Source organism: Egretta garzetta, unplaced genomic scaffold (assembly GCF_000687185.1).
Source record: "Egretta garzetta isolate BGI_Z169 unplaced genomic scaffold, ASM68718v1 scaffold411, whole genome shotgun sequence".
NCBI lineage: Eukaryota > Metazoa > Chordata > Aves > Pelecaniformes > Ardeidae > Egretta > Egretta garzetta.
In genome coordinates, this window is record NW_009258541.1 from 354,277 (window position 1) to 361,810 (window position 7,534).

The window sequence follows — 7,534 nt, forward strand, 5'->3', positions numbered from 1 at the left end:
ACCCAGGTGCAGGACCTTGCACTTGGCCTTGTTGAACCTCATGAGGTTCACACAGGCCCACCTCTCCAGCCTGTCCAGGTCCCTCTGGATGACATCCCGGCCTTCTGGTGTGTCAACCGCACCACTCAGCTTGGTGTCATCTGCAAACTTGCTGAGGGTGCACTCTATCTCACTGTCCAAGTCATTGATGAAGATGTTGAACAGCACCGGTCCTAGTACGGACCCCTGAGGGACACCACTTGTCACCGGTCTCCATCCGGACATTGTGCCGTTGACCACTACCCTCTGGACACGACCATCCAGCCAGTTCCTTATCCACCGAACAGTCCACCCATCAAATCCATAGCTCTCCAATTTAGAGAGAAGGATGTTGTGGGGGACCGTGTCAAAGGCCTTGCAGAAGTCCAGATAGATGACATCCATTGGTTTCCCTCTGTCCACTGTTGACGTCACACCATCATAGAAAGCCACTAGGTTTGTCAGGCAGGACTTGCCCTTGGTGAAGCCATGTTCCTCCTCAGCCGGCGGGCGTTCCCTCGTTGCGAAGGGCCGGCAGTAGCTGAAGCAGAAGGGCCTGGAGCACAAGAGGGCTCCAGCGGTGGCATCCGGTTATGGTGAAGGCGGTGACCTTCTGCCCGCGTTTGGTGACGGTCGTGGTGTGGCGAAGCGGCTTTGGCCTTGTCTGGGGAGATGTGTGAGGAGATCAGGTGGCCTCTCCGCCGTGCCTTCCAGCTAGAGGAAATGATGTGTGCTTTTATGAATAAAAACCTGTGACTTTGGGTACTTTAGCATCTTCCAGAGTTGTGAAAACAGTCAAGAAGCCTTACGTGCTTTGCTACAAGTGGTTAATGGTATTTAAGTGATCTATATGTTAAATTTGTGAATGCAAACAAGGATAAAGATGCCTTACGTACCCTGGCCGATAACCGCAGAGGAAAATCACACGCGCTAGTTGCTTACTTGATAGCACAAGTGCAACTTGCGATCACAGAGAACATGGGAAGACCGTGGATGTAAAAAATAGGTCAGTGCATAAGCACAGTGCCCCTGATTTTACAGTCAGTTTAGATCTCCCCGTGATTTTCCAACACACACCTTTTCTCCCTGTGGTTGCCATCGCTCATGGCAGAGACTTCTCAAGGTGGTCGGCTGCTGTGCCCACTCAGGCCCGTGCTCCCACCGTGGGGACGGAGCCAGGCAAGGGCGTGAAGGAAACTTTCCCTGTTTTCCTGGAACGAGCTGAGTCCTAAGTCTGGCTAGTTTAATCTTCATCGTGTATTGAATAATAATAAAAGGCCTGACAAGACTCAGGAGGTCTGCAATTAACTACTAAAGATGGCGTGGAGCTGACTGGGAAGAAATCATACACTGAAGGTGATAAACACTCTGGGAAGGGAAAGGTGCATCTGTGACAGGGCTGCTGGGAGGGGACTGAGTTTGGGTCAGGGCATCTGAGGCTGTGCCCTTTAGTATACTGGATCACATCCAGCGGTGTCAGCTGTGGACTAATTTGTCATGGCTGTGTAGGAGTTGACCCTTATGAAACAGCGTATCCCGCTGAATTAACAGCTGCTCAAGGAAGATTGCTTAATGCAAAAGTTCAATCCTCCTCCCCCTTGAAATCTCAAGTGTTACTACATCACCATACCATGTTGGCCTCAAATTCGTAACAGTACTTCATAAAACCTCTCTCATCTACAGAAGAGCGATCATCAATTTCCAAATAAAAAAGCAAGGCACTGAAATTCTGTATGGTTTGTTCAAGGTCACAATTGCAGAACTGAAAACTGCAATTCTGATCTTTCACCACCATCATACAAACATCTCCATTCTGAGATATATCAGTATAAAATTAAAAAAGCATCACTCCCATCTGATATGTCCATTATCTGTTTCATGTTTATTTTCATCACATTGATGACAATGTGTCTAAAAATGTAGTGCCATGTTCCTTGTCTATAAATCAGATTTGTAGGAAATGACCACTGTAAATCGTAGTGGGCCGAAGGAATTGTATTTGTGTTACCACGGAGACTGTGGACAACCTGGACAGAAGAGTAGAAATGAGATGAGGATCTGTAAAAGCATTCACCTCTTCCTTTACTCACGTGCATCTGTGAAACCTGGAAGAGTAACAGGCTTGGCACAAGCCTCGTTGCTGGCAGATTGTGCAAAATTCTTTGTATCTTTCAAACACGTTAAAATAGGGATATGCAGAAAAAAAAATTTTAACTCATGTATATTGATATTGCTCCAACAAAAGAAGTATAGAGAATAAATGCAGAAATAGTAGAAACTGAAGTCGCTAATTAGTTCACAAGCATTCTTTCTGTCAGGTCAGGATTTTTTCTCTTGACACAGTGGGATCATTATAGTTTCTTTGGCAACAGTTAATCAGGAGAATGCTTCTCCAGCAGGATTCAGTGCAGACACTCTACTGGAAATTAGGAAAGTAGATAATTTGAAGATTCTCTATTGCCTACTGCCTGCCTGCTTAGCACCAGTCATTATTCAGTGACGTAATGTGTAAATATAAGGTGAATTGAAAACATGGGTGTGAAATTCATTCTCTGCAACTTCTGAAGACGACAAAATTTTGGATATGATTTTGGAGTAATAACTTCTTGTTGGGATCAGCTAATTGGGGAAAACAACAAGAAAAATTCTTCCTTAACACCAAGAAATATGCAAGACCTAGTTCAAAATATGACTGAAAGAGGCATTCAGTGGCTCACAACAGTGGCCAAAACTTATTCAGGTCTAAACTTCTTGGAAAAACAGAGATTAAGAAAAAAGAAAGCCACCACCCCAGTATTTAATTAAAAAGTAAGAGCAGCAAGAAATGTAAAATATTTACAGGTGGTGTGGAAACTGTTTAAAGACATTAGAAATATGGGATACTCAGAACAAATGCATACCACTTAGTAGACATGCTTTACAAAGGACCAAAAACGTCCAGAATGCTTAATAACAGGTCGATGTCGAGAATGAGAAGTACAAAGACATCCTTCAAAAAATGAAGTTGTTTCCAAATGGAGGAAAAGAAACCCATAAAGTTTGGCTAGTAAGATTTAAAAAGGAAGTAAGGCAAATCAAAAATAGTTCTGAGAAACATTTTATTAAGGCAGAAACACTACGAATGAAATCCTTTTTCAAACACATCAAAAGCAAGAAATCTTGCCAGAAAATCTGTAAGGCCAACAAGTGATCAGTGTGCACCCAAAGAAGATTCTAGTAGAAAGCTAAACAAACTTCATGTCTTTGCTGACCATCAAGGAGTTTACAAAGTATCTTATATTACAGCTTTTCTTAAAAGGGAATGAAATGGAGGATCTGCCATCAAGTGGAATGTTGGTACAAAACGTGTTAGAACAAATCTATAAAACAAATAGTGACAAGTTACATGCCAGGTTATGTGCTCCTAAAGGACATCCTAACCATGATATGTAATCTGTAATTTACAATAGGATCTGTCCTCAAGGAATGGAAGGTGGCAAATTTGAGGCCAACTTTCTAAAAAAGATCCAAGATGGACCGTAAATCTGTCGTGGTTTAACCCCAGCCGTAAACTTGGCCCCACACAGCTGCTCACTCACATGCCTACAGTGGGAAGGGGGAGAGAATTGGAAGAGTAAAAGTGAGAAAACTCGTGGGCTGAGATAAAGACAGTTCAACAGGTAAAGCAAAAGCCGCGCACGCAAGCAAAGCAAAACAAGGGATTCATTCCCTCCTTCCCCCCGGCAGACGGGTGCTCAGCCATCCCCAGGACAGCAGGGTTCCATCATGCGTAACGGTGACTTGGGAAGACAAACACCATCTCTCCAAACGTCCCCCCCTTCCTTCTTCTTCCCCCAGCTTTATGTGCTGGGCATGGCGTCATACGGTGTGGGATACCCCTGGGGTCAGTTGGGGTCAGCTGTCCCGGCCGTGTCCCCTCCCAGCTCCTTGTGCACCTGGCAGAGCAGGGGAAGATAAAAACATTCTTGACCAGTGTAAGCCCTGCTTAGCAACAACTAAACCATCAATGTGTAATCAACATTCTTCTCGTACTAAATCCAAAACACAGTGCTATGCCAGCTACTAGGAAGAAAATTAGCTCTATCCCAGCTGAAGCCAGGACAAAATCTGATGTCTGTCCTACACAAATTGGTAGAAATTATACTAAAGAAAAGAACTGTTAGGTTCTTAGATAAACACGACACATTAGGATAGACTCAACATAGCTCTTTAAGGACAAGTTATTCTTCACAAATTTATTAGTTCTTCAAGAGAGACAAGAATCATGTAGGTAAAGAGCCTTGCTAGTGAACAATTCTTCTTCCACTAAGTGATTTCCTTAAAATTTCAGATTTTGCTCATCCACAATTCTAGAATTATCATACTTGGAAGTAGTTAAGTAGTTTCTATATAAAACAGTTTATTTAAACGTACAACTCCCAAGTACCATTCCAAACGATGTTAGGGTAATAATGGGACTCTCTGCTTACCTTTCCTCACTTCTTTACCCAACCCAGCTACTAGGAATCTTTGTAGCATTTTGCTGGCATTTTTGCTGATTGATCAAAATTAAACTTCCAGAACACTAACCTAAATCTGACTCCCTCAAAATACATTTTCTTTACTTAGAAAGTATCATTTGCAGAGGAAGCAAAGGAGTCCATCTGAAACATACAAAAGATTTTCTGCGAGACTTCTTCAGTTGCTTTCCCTTGAGCAAGCCTTTAATTTGGGTGTTTTAAGTCTTAAGAGTAGTATGAGCAGACAGAATTTCCACTTCACGTTGAACAAGTTCTAGCCATACTGTATATTGTCCAAATATTCCCTAAATAGGGATTTGGATTTAGTTCAAGTAACAACCAAGTGCAGCTTATAATTTCTCTTCAAACCCCCAGATATTCCTAACAGTTTCTAGCCTTTATCTCCAATACTTCAAGCCAACTTACCCATGCTCCCCAGCCCTCTATATTCCAGAAGGAACATATAAGATAGAAATGCCAGAATGACACAGCAGCAATGACACTGAACTCCCATGCAGAGTTCAAGCAGTTTTACATCAAGATGACTCACCAAAATACCTTCACTTCTGAAGATGGTTCCTAGAATATGCAGCTCCACTACACCCACTTACCATATGGAAGGGAAACATTGAGTTAGTTTAGAACTTACAGAACAGATCAGAGACAAAAAGCATAGCTTTGTTGAAATAGCTGGGATCAGCTATTACACCTGTGAGATGAACTTAGATATATGGGGTATTTTTATATATATTCTATAGTCAGTAATGCTAACCTTTAAAGTTATTAGTTGCTGGAAATCTTTCCAAATAGCCGATATTAAAAACAATGACATAAAATTGTTACCACAATTAAATGGCAAATAGGATGATGTATCTCGTGGGGATAGGAAGTAATTCTTAGAAGTGATGGCTTTTTAACTTCAGTCAAATATACTCAAAGTATATAACTAATGATAAGTAAAAATGTATTAAGCTTTCAGAAATGGATTCAGCCATCTGGGTTAGGCCAGATTTTCTTTCGTTTTCATCAGCTGATCAATTAAAATAAATTAAAATTGATAGGAAAGCACTGGATAATTTCAGAATCACTGACAAAATGCATAGATTTTTAGTGTGAATGATTTTGATACTGGGAAAATAGTGACCACAGAATGAAGATGGAAGTCATTCTCCTACAAGATGAAAAGAATTCACATTTTCCCCATAGAATCCTCACAGGACAATTACGTACGCTTGCATTAGTATCTATGCAAAAATGAAGCCGCCTGCACATTGCTAGGACACTTTTCAAACTAACCTTGTACTGTGTCACAGAAAAGTGTGGTATTTCTGTACTGACTTCAGTAACAGACTAGAATGAGATCTATATTACCTTTGATAAAATGCATAGTCCTTAGTTTTGCAAATAATCTTGCTGAACTTAGATTAATGAGTTTGTAATTTTCAAGGGTTTATAATTTATTCCCTCTTAAGGTTACATAATTAACACTGGCAGATTTCAAATAGAATATCCTCTATTAAAAGAACCCAACAAACTACTGTGGTTTTTAATTGTTTGATTCAGAATATATGTAACATTACTGAAATCATAACACGCTTGAACTCTGCAGGTTCAAAACCTCACTGCAGTGTTGTACACAACACTGAAGGGCAAGGCCAGGAGGCAGCAGAAGGCAAGGTTCTTGCGAATTTCAGTAGCCACTCTACTGAGCAGCGACCAAAAAATGATCCATGGCCTATGGCAGTGATTAAAATTAAACTGGTAGGTTCGCTCTCTTATTATTAGGTTTATCTGCCTTCACTGATTGCATGCCACACACACCATCCTTGTTGCCGATGTCCAATTAACAGTTCAAAGGTATAGTGATGTTTACTGGAAGCATTCCCTCAAGGTCAGTGATCCATACAACGCTTCAGCTTTCAAGATGGTAAAGCAATATTTTTAAAGGCTCTCATGCAGTCTTTGTTATTCTCTAAGACCATGAATCATTTTGAATAGCGAATGGTTCCTGTGAAATCCAGTAGTCTCAACTTTTGTCACCAAAAATAAAGTTACCAAAAATTACCAAAATGTGTAGTAATGTTACCCAGATGTACAGAAGTTTAAAGAACTGTCTCCTAAAACAAGGGAAGCAACAGACACTAGCCAAATCCAGGCAGGTTCTGATTAATGTGATGCCTATGAAGTTGGATCATGACTCAGGATTTGATAGTTTTGCCTGAGCAAGGGCTGACTGAGAACTCAAAGATTTGATCTGTTGATTTAATGGGAACTGGGAGTAGGTCTCAGGTGCTCAGCGCATTCACACTTTGACCTATATGCTGGATACAAAAATATTGCTAAAGCTGGAGTTTGGGTTTATTAAGCTACAGTGGACTTAAGAAGGCTTGGTTTGGCCAGTTCATTCTCAACATAAAAGGCATATTACTCTGGAAAGACCCAGGCAGAACCTGTGTTTGTTACAGTGTCATGGGGGCTCTGGACTACGCACCACTCCACCTCAGATTCCTCTCATACCAGAACTGGAGCAATGTAATGACTCTTATCCTGATAAATACCCCTCGTTTTTTAAAGAAAAGCAGGACTTGCTATATATCAAAGTGATAACTGTTCCACTGACCCACTGGGATATGGTGAGATCAAGTACAAATAACTGTTTTATTTTAATCCATGTCAAAGCACTTCCAAGTGGGGGTAAATTTTTCAGAAGAGGTCAATTCAAAGTTGCTAGTTAAATTGTAAAATCCTATCCATTTCATTAGGTAATGAAACAGTATTTGAGCTCTTATGAAAATCCATCCATATGTAAGTAAAACCTAGGTAAACATATTTGTGTTACAGTGGACTCTGCAATCGTTAAATGTAGCAAGCTGATAGCTGAAGTGTGCATATGTGCACCCAGACATGTTTATGTACTAGAGGGAGGGAGCTTATAGTCTCACCTTTAAGGCTCATAAGGTTGTTCTGTTTGCACTTGTCCTTGTATCTCAAAATTTGAGACTGAAATTTTGATGGTG